The following is a 14,232-nucleotide window of genomic DNA, read 5'->3' on the forward strand; positions in this document are numbered from 1 at the left end:
ACTGGTGGGGGAGGGGACCCGGGAAGCCCACCCGCGCGCCCCGGGCCCCGGGGTTCTCACTGCGATCCGGTGGAGGTTCTCGCTTTTATTCCCGGGGCGCGCGGCGGCCGCGTGGAAGCGACCCGGCGCACACGTCCATGGGTCTAAAGTGTTCTTTGAAGGGCTCGCGTCCCCCCCTTTCCGGAAAATGCCCACGGAGGCCGCGGTGGGGGTGGGGAGGAGGCCGCCTCCGCACTTCAGACATCTCAGGAATTCCGACGCTTCCCCCGAATCAGGGATGTCCCTGCTGCTGACACCTTGATTAAATAATGCCGCTTGGATTTTTAAGGAACCGATACCAACGTTCAAAAATTATGGACGTTGCCTTCATAAAAACTTTTTTAGGCTGTGCACGCTCGCCCATGCTTCCCTTTCTATTTCGAACCTTCCTGACCCCTCCCCACTTCTGTGGGTACAGCCTGCTTTCTCGATCGGAATGCCACTCAAATTAATCCTTGTGCTATTACTGTATCCTTGTCGTTCGGCTCTGTTTTTCTTTTTGATGTACCTTCTCAATTTCCAGATTCTTAATTTTCCCACTTGTCCTTGACAATCAAAATTCTGTATTACTATTTTGGCTTGCGTTTATTTTTTCATATTGCTAGGTGTGCTCCCCAGGCGTTAAAACCGACGTTATGCCATGCTGGCTTCTTTGTAATTAGGAGACAGCCACTGGCTAAAAATTGTGTTTTGTACCAATGCTAATATAATGGCATTTAATGTTCAGCTAAAAAGAGTGTAGATATTGTTTTGTGCCGAAAGTCACTAATATACTGATTTATTTTTAAGTTTGCTTTTGCCATCGTATGATGGTGATCATACTAGTTTTTTCTTAAAGCTGTTCACAAGTACGGTAGCAACGGATACAATCTTAACAGTACTAGGTGCAAAAAATATTGTAATAAATACTGATAGCTATCTTATCTGTGTGACCCAAGGAAGATGCTTGCCTGAAACGATTTCCAACAAATGTTTCTTTTCTACAGTTGGTAGAACACTGATACACTAAAGTAATTGAAATTAGTACAGGCCCTGAAAAAAATCAGACTAAACATAAAAGAAATTAGACAAAAAGTATTAAAGCAAGTTTATGTTACGGGCGGTGGAAAAATTAGGAAGAAGATAGGGACAGAGAAGTGCAACGTAAAGAGTAATCAGTGTCACTGAATTGAACATGTAGAAACTTGAATTGGCAAATGTGTATATTTTCACCACAATTTTTTTAAAAAAAGTATTCAGGCAAAAATAGCTTACTTCAGTTTGATTCTTCATCAAAAAACCACAAAAGTTCTTCTGGATTGCTGAGTTTTTTCAAAGTTGCCCTGGTAATGTAATTAACATCCACATTCTACTTAAGTTGTTTTGAAGGAAGAGGTGGTGGCCAAGAGTGTACTTATACAGATGAGAAATCACTACCTTGATTTCTCCCAAGATCAAACTTCCACCTACACAGCCAACTTCCTCCTCCTTTTCTTCTCCCTGCTTCATCCCCTTCACATGCTTATGCTTCTACCTAAACACTTACGCATTTGCAACCCCTAACACTAAATTCTTTAAAAGAAAACATTGCCAACAAGTGGATTCCAACTCACAGAGATTCTATAGGACAGGGTAGAACTTCTCCCACAGGGTTTCCAAGGGTATAAATCTTTAGAGAAACACTGCCACATCTTTCTCCGGTGGAGCAGCTGGTGAGTTCGAACCACCAACCTTTCAGTTAGGAGCCAAGTACTTAACCACTAAATTAAACAAGTCAAATTTCCTTGCTGGCGTTAAAGAGTAAAGTCTCAGAGTCTGTGAAGTAAAAGCAAAGAGTTTTACTGAGGCAAGATACAATTCGTGAATTGGCAGCACTTAGTTCAGAGAACAAGGTGCTCCATCTTTCTGGGGACAAAATTGAGCTTTTATACACAAAGTTAAAACCAAAAACCAAACCTATTGGCCATCAAGTCAATTCCAACTCATAGCGACCCTATAATCCCACAAACGTTTCAAAAACAGCTCTTTCTTCATGTTGGTTAATCTTACCTCCTTCCAAAAGACCATCTTCGCAAAACATTGATTCCAAGGACGTCGAATTTGCATCACATGCTTCCTGGGATATTCTAAGTACATATGTTACTTTTCTTTCTCTCCCCTGCTTACTCAGAGTGACCTGGATTAACCCTTTATTGAGATCCTAGTCATCAGCCATTTTGGCCTTGCTGAGAGCCTCTGTTTGATTTTAGAAGCTACTTATCATTCCCCCCTTTTGATCAAGAATTTCTATAGAAATTCTTAAATCGCAAAAACCACTATAAGAGCACTTTTTCTGCATGGTCTTTAAATTGTGCTGTACATTTTCAAGCTTTTAAGACCCAAGATGCTACTATGCTTTTATTCAGTAGCCAGACACCATCTAGTATCTTCACCATGCCATTGCTTAATCGCTCTACTTCTCCTGATCTGATGGTAAGGGGAGCCTGGAGTAGACAGGCCAAATTTTGTAGAGGAATACCTCAGCATTACACAAGCTGGCAGACTGCAAAGGCACAAGCATGGAAGTTCCAGGAACTTGAATCTCGTCAATATATATAATCCTTTGCATAACTTTGGGTCTGGTGGTATGACTGCAAAAGTTAGCAATATAATGCATAATACATTTAACAAGTCCTATAGCTAGCATTATAATGATCAGAAGAATTAGTCCAGTTTGTAATGATCAGCGTAACCAAGAACCAGTGCCATTGGATAACCAACTAAAGATATCAAAAAAGGAGAAGAAATTACTACAAAGAGAAGTATAAAACTTAAGTGGACTTTCATGTTGAATAAAATTACTAAGGAACAAGACCACAAGTATGGAGTAATGCTAACAGCATAAGGATAGCTACAATTATACAGCAGAGTCCACAAATTTCAGCAAGATGCATTGGATCTTGTTCCGTGATCTTGGGATTACCTGTCTACCACAGATGTCATCTACTTCTGGCCTCCGAACATCTCAGGGTGATTTTTAGTTCCCCAGAGGGCTGGCTGGTCTACAGAGGCAGCATGGCCTTTTTTCAGTTGTGATAGATGGATTCAGGGTTTGACTCCTTCTAGTTTTGGTGGCACACAGGTTGATGAGGAAGACTAGGCATGGTCCCTTTCTACAGGGTTCTAATGGGTCCTTAATTAGTGCCTTTTCTGATATATATATTAGAAATATATATATAGTTTTATATATATGTATATTCTTGTAGAATGTTATGGATTGAATTCTGTCCCCGCAAAAAAGATGTGTCAACTTGGCTTTGCTATGATTCCTAGTTTTGTGTGGTTGTCCTCCATTTTGTGATCTTATGTAATTGTCCTAGGTGTTGAAAATCCTAACTTCTATGATGTTAATGAGGCAAGACTAGAGGCAGTTATGTTAATGAGACAGGACACAATCTATGAGATTAGGTTGTATCTTGAGTCAATCTCTTTTGAGATATAAAAGAGAGAAGCAAGCAGAGAGGAGAGGAACAAGGAGTGGAGTACATCTTCTGGATTTGGGGTCCCTTTGCTGAGAAGCTCCTAGACCTAGGGCAATATTAATGACAAGGACCTTCCCCCAGAGCTGACAAAGAAAGAAAGTCTTCCTCTGGAGCTGGCACACTGAATTTGGACTTCTAGCCTCCTAAACTATGAGAAAATAAATTTCTGTTTGTTGAAGCCATCTACTTGTGGTATTTCTGTTATAGCAGCACTAGATAACTAAGATATGGGGTAAAGTTAGGTGGATTTTGGGTATCTGACTTCTGGTCATCAAAGGCTTCTTTAACCTGTGACAATATTTTAACAATTGAGGTTGAACAATGTGGAGTCAGTATGGGCAACATAAGGGAGGATTATGGGCTTTCCAGTAATTATCCTAGAAAATAGAACATTAAACATCAGCAATATTTCCATATAAACCTTATAGTAATTCTTTTAGTTTATTCAGTCTTATGTATTTAAATTTGGTTCTATGTAATTCTGGATAAGTAGCAGTCTGAAAATCCTGTCAGCTTCTGTATAAGAGTTCTAGAAATCTTGATTTAGTCTATTTTTGTTGAAATATTTTGGTCAAGTGCTTTCAGCGAGTCAGCAAAGTAAAACTTACCTGCAGATAACAACTTAAAAATGTCCATGATTAACTTATAACAATGATAATTCTTAAAGGTGAAAGACCTGATGGGAATTAACTATAAAAGTAATGCAAAGCTAAATGAAATAAATTTTTAAAAAATTAGACAAAAATATCTCTAAACATGATGATTAACCTTATTTTCAAAGAGCTACAGATATAACGCATAATAGTCTTGAGACATGATGCTAAATAGTCAGGATATACTAAGAATATACTAAGACTACCAAGTCTGTAAACATTTAAATAGAATAAAAACTCAATGGTTAAATGATGTGAATTCCTCAGCTAAAACCACTGGCCTAGATGATGTTATTTTTTGAATTAAAGAAATAAAGTAGTGGCCGAGTTAGCATTTTAAAAAAAACCCTGAAATTATGACTGATAATACTATACTTTTGTTGTCTAATATCAGGCAAAGTAGCACCAGAACATATCAGAGACGGACAAAACACTGACAAATTTCTAGGAACTTATACAATTTCTGAAATATATTACTAATAATCAACCCAAATTTACCCTAAAATTGAGCACATCTTCTGATTTGTTAACATATCTCGTGCAATTCATAACATATTAAATAAACTTAATTATTTTAGCAATTTTCTCCTTATAAAACAAAAACAAATCTTTTTGTGGCTTTCTATGAAGTTTCAAAATTGTCAAGAGTTTATCATAGGTCACTGAGGAACAATACTCGACATATTTTTAACTAAAGATCTTAATGGTAAAAGCTTAGGTTTTTCTAAAGCCATATGGCTGGGTTTTTGACTCAGGAATTTATACTGTTGAACCCTTGCCTTTGAGGTAGATTGCACAAAGAATAAAATTAACTCTTCAACCCATTAATCAAAGAAAATTCCATCATCCCAACAGCAAGAAACCCAATTCTTTATTATTTGAATTAAAGCACCTAAAAATTCTCATAAACTAACCCATCAAACCCTAAGCTGCGGCATACAAAAATTTTGACGATATCAAACAAACTCCCCTTTAATAAACCTTTCAAATTTCCCATCTTCGTTACATATCTCCTATAGTGCAATCCTACAGGTGGCAAACACATCCATTAGCAGACCCCAAAACACATACTCATCCTTTCTCTGTGACATAAAAAGCAAGCACCTATACAATTTAATTATAAAAAACAACCACCAACCTAACTCAACATTAGCAAGCCACCCAGAAATCTTGGAAATAAACCTATCAAATCTTAGATACCCTTCTATTTAACTTTCTTGTAACCTTCTACAAACTTTTATATCCATCTAGGTTTGTGTGTGCGTGTTTTGGTTTTGTTTGATTTGTTTTATTCTGCAGAAACCAATCTTTTTATTTTAGGACAAAATTACTCCATTTTCCTTTAACAAACTACATCTTGTGTATCAGTCTAGCCTAGTTATGAAAAATATGTTGGAAACTGTTTTTAAGTTGGCATACTACAAAACATAAAAACTATTGTCAGAACAAATTCATCTTCATTAATTTCTGGGAATAGTAGGAGTAGTGAATTTATATAAGCAATTTATTTATTTTTGAACCAATCATAATAAAGCTCTTTGAAGGATATTATAATCTAATTTAATAATACCATCAGAAGGTAGGAAATGATTATATTTTCATAACCCGTCTTTTGCATGCTTTATAGAATCCTTTAGAGAAGTAATTTAGAATATTTTGTTCTTTTTCAAGGCTTTTTTATACCAGTGAAAATAAACAATTTATCCTTTTTCAGTGTGCTTTCAAAATTGATTGATTTATATCACAGTTTCTCAGAGTAGCTACTAAAAAGCCCAGGCACAAGAGCAGTTTTTCTTGGAAGAGAAAAGAACTGAGATTTTAGACAGCCCCATGAAAAACACTAGCCATGGCCTTCAACCTGAAGCAGAAACTCAGGTCAAGACAAAATGCTCTAGACTAGAGGCAAGCTCTCAGAACAAAATGAAACAGAAAAACTACATAAACTCATTTGTCTGTAAGGTCAGCTAAAAATCAGGCTTATACAATATCGTACAACACAAACAACCTAGTTTCTTAAAATGTATACAATAATTCTTGGATGAGATTGATTTAGAAAACCAAGTCCTAGGTAAACTCATTAATTTGCCTGAGTCTCACATGGAGGGATTTTATTCAGACCGTTTGAGTAAAACTTGAGTATCAAACAAAAGTTCCCCAGAGGAAAGAAAAGACAACACAAATGAGAATGTGTTTTCCTAAGATGGAAGGAAAAAGACAGCAGATGGAAACTCATTTTCCCAAAGTGATAACTGAAATTATAAAGTACTTCAGGTATATTCAGCTTATAGTGTTTTTGAGCATAAACCCCAAACCAGCATCCCAGTAGTGGGGAAATACAGCCTCATTTATCAAGGATGTTTTGAAAGTCTTTCTAAAGTTAATTCATGAAAATTAGAGTCATTAATAAAAAAATTTGGGAAGTCGCTTTCCTTACCGTAAGGGCAAGAGTAATTTGAGAAGCAGTTTGTTTAGCTACCTAGTCTGCAAAGTTGTTTCCCTTAATTTCCTCAGTCTTAATTATTTCTGAGAGTCAGAATATCTGAACAAAGTTGGCAGAACCCTAAGTCAGTTGTGGAGCCACACCTCCACCATTTTGAGTGCAAGCAGAACGGGTCTAGCCCACTTGCCTGGTAACATGGAGGTGGTACCTACCAATTTTAGTTTTTCTATTTCTACTTAATATTGCAGCTGTGACTGTTACTACTCAGTTGTCTTGGCGGGGACAGTTATCAGCACATTCTAGAGGAAGCCTCTAAGGTCCCTTCAAGGCCGCTCAACATAAGTCTGTCTTGAAGGGCTTTTTACTTTGTTTCTCTTACTTTGCACTGGGTGGTCTCAGTGCTGGGGAATCAGAAAGCTGTTATATTGTTGTTAGGTGCCATCGAGTCAGTTTCAACTCATAGCAACCCTATGAAAAACAGAACAAAACACTGCCAGGTCCAGCGCCATTCACATAATCCTTGCTATACTGGAGCCCATTGTTGCAGCCACCGTGTCAGTCCATCTCATTGAGGGTCTTCCTCATTTTTTCTGACCCTCTACTTTACGAATCATGATATCCTACTCCAGGTACTGGTCCCTCCTGATTACATGTTCAAAGTATGTGAGATGAAGTCTTGCCATCCTTCCTTCTATGGCACATTCTGGCTATACTTTTTCCAAGACAGATTTGTTCAGTCTTCTAGCAGTCCATGCTATATTCAGTATTCTTCACCAACACCATAATTCAAACGCATCAATTTTTCTTCAATCTTCCTTTTTACTTGTCTAGCTTTTACATACACATGAGGCAATTGAAAACACCATGGCTTAGATCAGGCACACTTTACTCCTTAAAGTGACATCTTTGCTTTTTAACACTCTAAAGAGGTCTTTTGCAGCAGATTTGTCCAATGTAATGTGTCATTTGATTTCTTAACTACTGTTTCTATGGGCATTGATTGTGGATTCAAGTAAAATGAAATACTTGAAAACCTCAGTCTTTTCTCCATTTATCATGATGTTGTTTATTGCTCCAGTTGTGAGGATTTTTGTTTTCTTTATGTTGAGGTGTAATCCATACTGAGGGCTGTGGTCTTTGATCTCCATCAGTAAGAGCTTCGAGTCCTCTTAACTTTCAGCAAGCAAGATTGGGTCGTCTGAATATCGCAGGTTGTTAATGAGTCTTCCTCCAATCCTGATGCCACATTCTTCTTCGTATAGTTCAGCTTCTCAGATTATTTGCTCAGCATACAGCTTGAATAAGTATGGTGAAAGGATACAACCCTGATGCACACCTTTCTTAACTTTAAACCACGAAGTATCCCCTTGTTCTGTTTGAACAACTGCCTCTTGGTCTAAGCACAGGTTCCGCAGGAGCACAATTAAGTGTTCTGGAATTCCCGTTCTTCACAATGTTATCCATAATTTGTAACAATCCACACAGTCGGATGCCTTTGCATAGTCATATAAAACATGGGTAAACATCCTTCTGGTATTCTCTGCTTTCAGCCAGGATCCATCTGACATCAGCAATGGTATCCCTCGTTCCACGTCCTCTTCTGAATCCGGCTTGAATTTCTGGCAGTTCCCTGTCAATGTATTGCTGCTACTGCTTTTGAATGATCTTCAGCAAAATTTTACTTTGTGTGATATTAATGATATTGTTTGATAATTTCCACATTCTTTTGGATCACCTTTCTTTGAAAGGGTACAAATATGGATCTCTTCCAGTCAGTTGGCCAGGTAGCTGTCTTCCAGTTTCTTGGCATAGATGAGTGAGCACTTCCAGCGCTGCATTCATTTGTGGAAACATCTCAACTGGTATTCTGTCAATTCCTGGAGGCTTGTTTTTCACCAATGCCTTCAGAGCAGCTTGGACTTCTTCCTTCAGTACCATCAGTTCTTTCTATTTATTTACTTTTTCTTGTACTTTAGGTGAAGGTTTACAAAGAAAACTAGCTCTCATTAAACAATGCACATATTGTTTTGCGACATTGGTTGCCAACCCCATGACATGTCAGCACTCTCCCCTTCTCAACCTTAGCTTTCCCATTACCAGCTTTCCTTTCCCTCCTGACTTCTCATCCTTGGCCCTGAGCTTGGGTGTGCATTTAGTCTCGTTTTGTTTTAGGGGCCTATCTAATCTTTGGCTGAAGGGTGAACTTCAGGAATGAATTCATTACTGAGCTAAAAGTGTGTCCAAGGGCCGTAGTCTTGGCATTTCTCCAGTTTCTGTCAGACCAGTAAGTCTGGTCTTATTTTTATGTATTTATGTATTTATTTATTTATTTTACTGTGCTTTAGGTGAAAGTTTACAGCTCAAGCTAATTTCTCATACAAAAATTTATAACGTACAGTTATGTGTCAGTAGTTGCAATCTCTATAATGTGACAGCACACTCCCCCTTTCCACCCCAGGTTTCCTGTGTCCATCCAACCAGCTCCTGTCCCTTCCTGCCTTCTCATCCTGCCTCTGGACAGAAGCCGCCCATTTGGTCTTCTGTATCTCCTCAAACTAAGAAGTACATTCTTCACAAGTATTATCTTATGTTTTATAGTGCAATCTAATCTTTGTCTGAGAGTGGTCTTCTGTAATGATTTTATTTTTGTGTTAACAGAGCATCTGGAGGCCATGGCTTTGGAGGTTCCTTCAGTCTAAGTCAGAACATTAAGTGTGGACTTTTTACATGAATTTGAGTTCTCTCCACACTTTTCTCCTGCTCTGTCTATCAGGGAATCTCTGGTGTGTTCCCTGTCAGGGCAGTCATTGGTGGTAGCCGGGCACCATGTAGTTCTTCTGGTCTCAGGATGATGGAGTCTCTGTTCTTTGTGGCCCTTTTGTCTTTTGGGCTAATATTTTCCTTGTGTCTTTGATGTTCTTCATTCTCCTTTGCTCCAAGTGGGTTGGGACGAATTGATGCATCTTAGATGGCAGCTAGCAAGCTTTTAAGATCCCAGACACCACTCACCAAAGTGGGATGCAGAACATTTGCTTAATAAAATTGTTATGCCAATTGACCTAGATGTCCCCCAAAACCATGGTCCCCAGACCGCAGCGCCAGCTTTTTTTTTTTTTTTTTGAGTTAGAATTTTGTTCTACATTTTTCTCCAGCTCACCATCGCTTCTTGATCATATGCTCCCTCCTGAAATGTTTGAACGTCTACCAATTCTTTTTGGTATAGTGACTCTGTGTATTCCTTTCATCTTCTTTTGATGCTTCCTGCATTAATATTTTTCCCATAAAATCCTTTAATATTGCAACTCAAGGCTTGAATTTTTTATTCAGTTCTTTCAGCCTGAGAAATGCCAAGGGTATTCTTCTTTTTTCGTTTTCTATCTCCAGGTTTTTGCACATTTCATTATAATACTTTACTTTGTCTTCTCTAGCCACCCTTTGAAACCTTCTGTTCAGCTCTTTTACTTCATCATTTCTTCCTTTTGCTTTAGCTACTCTATGTTCAAGAGTAACTTCCAGAGTCTCTTCTGATACCCATTTTGGCCTTTTCTTTCTTTCCTGTCTTTTTAATGACCTCTTGATTTCTTCATGTATGATATCCTTGATGTCATTACACAACTTGTCTGGTCTTTGGTCATTAGTGTTCAATGCATCAAATCTAATCTTGAGATGGTCTCTAAATTCAGGTTGGATGTACTCAAGGTCATTCTTTAGCTCTCCTGGACTTGTTCTAATTTTCTTCAACTTCAACTTGAACTTGCATATTAGCAATTGATGGCCTGTACCACTGTTGGCCCCTGGCCTTATTCTGACTGATGCTATTGAGCTTTTCCATCATCTCTTTCCACAGATGTAGTCGATTTGATTCCTGTGTGTTCCATCTGGTGAGGTCCATATGTATAGTTGCTGTTTATGTTGTTGAAAAAAGGTATTTGCAGTGAAGAAGTTGTTGGTCTTGCAAAATTCTATCATGCGATATCTGGCATTGTTTCTATCACCAAGGCCATAATTTCCAATTACCAATCCTTCTTCTTTGTTTCCAACTTTCATATTCCAATCGCCAGTAATTATCAATGCATCTTAATTGTATGCTTGATCAATTTCAGGGTGCAGAAGTTAGTAAAAATCTTCCATTTCTTTTTTTGTTTCTTTATGGCTCAAATCAGCTCTTTCATTCTCAAATTAGAGGGACCTCCCTCTGTCTGATTATCATATGGACTAGTTGATATAATCAGGGACTCCAGGCTGGTAAACCTCAACAAAGATCTTAAATTCTTTAGTAAATTTATAGGGGTCCTCCTGTAGTTTGGAAAATCTTTTACAATGCTATGCAGTTGATTGTAGTGATTTCCCCCATGACAGTGTCCAAGGAGTGAAAATGATGCAACCAGTATCTTCATCTGTACTAAGGTGGATTTTAAAAGGCTTTGGAAAGGAAGGGAGTTCAGACAGTATGTTATTGGGAGTATAAGAGAGGTGAGAAGGGTAAAGAGAAGGAGTCACTGGCACAGAAGCAGAAGGTAGAGTGGCAAGACTTTGACAGTAATTCCTTGTTTAATTTGGTCATTTTAGAAACAGTGCCCTGCAAGGAGGCAATTTTGCTATCCTCTTTTCTTTTAGAAACCTCCATACACCAATCAAAATAAGCATCCCACTGAGTTTAATTCAGCCGTGTCTGTTCTCGAATTTACTGCACAGGAAATTTAGCCCAGAAAGTTCAAAAGTTCCCCACAATAGCCACTGATTTTGCAAACTGTCCCTAGTTAGGTGTTGCCAACTATACAAGAACAAGCATGTTACAGGACCAAAGTGCTTGTTCATATAGTGAACAGGGGTCACAGATGGGAACTCCAGGCCACTTTTAGATTTGGCATTACCCATTATCTCCTTGAGATTTCTTGGGATAATGAAATTGAATTACCCCCTTCAGGGTCTTTAATGTGTACACAGAAATAAAGGAGTTATAGATGAAGCATTATATTGGTTCTCAGAGTCTGAGCAAATTCCTAACAGGGAAGCACCACAGGGTGGGGACAGTGTTCGGTTTTTACAGAGTACCTGCAGCTTCACAGCTTATGGGACTCTGAAAATCTTTGCAATGATCAAAATGAAAATAAAGAAGAACAAACCTCAATAAAAACTCAGATTGCTTCTATGCAAGGAAGTGGAAGCTTGGATACAAGAAGTTATGTACCTTAGGTGCCTCCTGAGAGCTTGGTGGAGATGGAGAATGCAACCCATTCAGCTGGTACCTGAAGCCCTGTCCTTGCCTCCTCAGGGGCCACTAAAGATAATGCACCTTTAGATCCCATGTATCTGACACCAAGAAATGTTAAAGAGGAAAGTCTCTGAATCTGTGAAGTAAAAGCCAGGAGTTTTACTGAGGAAAGATACAATTCATGCACTGGGTAGCACTTCGTTCAGAGAACAATGTGCTCCATCTTTCTGGAGACAAAGTTTGCTTTTATACACAAAGTTAGGCATGACTAATCCCAGAAACATTTCAAAAATAACTCTTTCTTCCTATCAGTTAATCTTATCCCTTCCAGAAGACCATCTGCACGAAACATTCTTTCTGAGGACATTTCATTTGTGTCACACGCTTCCTGGAACATGCTAAGCACATACATTATTTTTCTGTCTCCCCACCCTGCTTACTCAGAGTGATCTGGATTAACCCTTTATTGAGAGCCTAGTTGTCAGCCATCTTGGCCTTGCTGAGAGCCTCAGTTTGATTTTAGAAGCTCCTTATCACTGGTAATAGAGGAAACTTGCATAACTAATCCAGGTAACCTGGACGGAATATGAAAATGTCTCAAGAAATGTGTCCTTGTCTTCAGTTAAGACAATCTAGAGAAGATTATCAGGGTGAGGCAGAATCTTGAACTTATAGACCAGCAGTAATTGAAGGCATTGCTGGCCTTCATATCTGGAAGGCTGCACCTTCCCTCCTCTCCCCTTCCCCATTGTGACAGCCTTATTCCACATTGATCAGTGAACTGTCATGTCCAGGTTGGAATGCTCTAAAATGGCTTTATATAAATAAAAACAAACAAACAAAAAAAAAAAAACCTCACTGCCATTGAGTCAATTACAACTCACAGTGACCCTGTAGGACTAAGTAGAACTGCCCAATAGGTTTTCCAAGGCTGCAAATCTTTATGGAAGCAGACTGCCACATCTTTCTTCCATGGAGCGGTTGGTAGGTTTGAACAACCGACCTTTAGGTTAACAGCCAAGGGTTTAAGCCTTGCATCACCAGGCCTCCTTATGGTTTTATATAGGCTCCACCTAAAGAGCAACCTGTAAACTACAGCCGGCTCCAAAGAAGCAAACACAGTAGACAGGAAGAACTCTAGTACAGATGTTAGTTTAGTGTTAATCAGGTTCAGTGATAAATCCTTGCTGTCATCTGAGAATATCCTACTTCTGGTTCCCCACATCAGATACACTTATGGATGTATCCATTCAAAGAAGTTAACCTCTAAAAACAAAGACCCCCAACTCACTGGTAATAACAGCCTCAACTTATTGCGCACATTCTCTAGTATCTCAAATGCTCACACCAATCTACATCTCCATTGTACGAATGAGAAAACCAGTCTTGAGCAATTAAATAACTTTCCCAAGGTCACACCACCAGTAAGTGGTGAAGCCAAGATTCAAACCTAGATGAAATTATAACGCCATGTTCTTTCCACCACAACAAGCTGACTCCTGTTAAAATTTTAGTGCCTATAAACTAAAAAATATAGACTTTTTTTGTTATATGTTTTCCTTGATGTAAAGATCTTTGGTTAGTTTTTTCCTCAATGATATATTACAACCTAACTTCAGATAAAAATATTAAATGGAAGTGACATGTACTCCTAAGGAGACTGCTCCTATATGATAACATGTAACAGTGATAACTGTCGTAGTCATCTAGTGCTGCTATAACAGAAATACCACAAGTGGATGGCTTTAACAAACAGAAATTTATTCTCTTACAGTCTAAGAGGCTAGAAGTCCAAATTTAGGGTGCCTGCTCCAGGGGAAGGCTTTCTTTCTCTGCTGGCTATAGGGGGAGGTCCTTGTCATCAGTCTTCCCCTGGTCAATGAGCTTCTCAGCACAGCGACCCCAGGTCCAAAGGACGCATGCCCCTGGTTCTTGTTTGGTGGTAATGAGGTTCCCGTCTCTCCGTTTGCTTCTGTCTTTCATATCTCAAAAGCGACTGACTTAAGACACAACTTAATCTTGTAGATTGAGTCCTGTCTAATTAACATAACTGCCTTTAATCCTGCCTCATTAACATCATAGAGGAAGAATTTACAACACGTAGGAAAATCACATCAGATAACAAAATGGTGGACAATCACACAATACTGGGAATCAAGCGAAGTTGACAGATATTTTTGTCACAATTCAATCCATGACGATAACCTTATTAGAAATAAAAGGAAAGAAAGCTTCACATCCATTGGTTGTTTATTCAACTCTTCTTTATTTTTAATTTTTTTTTATTGTACTTCAGGTGAAGGCTTACAGAACAATTAGTTTCTCATGAAACAGTAGTAGACATATTATTTTATGACATTGGTTAACAACCCTACAACATGGCAA

The sequence above is a fragment of the Trichechus manatus genome, unplaced genomic scaffold (genome assembly GCF_000243295.1).
Source record: "Trichechus manatus latirostris isolate Lorelei unplaced genomic scaffold, TriManLat1.0 scaffold00245, whole genome shotgun sequence".
NCBI classification, from domain to species: Eukaryota; Metazoa; Chordata; class Mammalia; order Sirenia; family Trichechidae; genus Trichechus; species Trichechus manatus.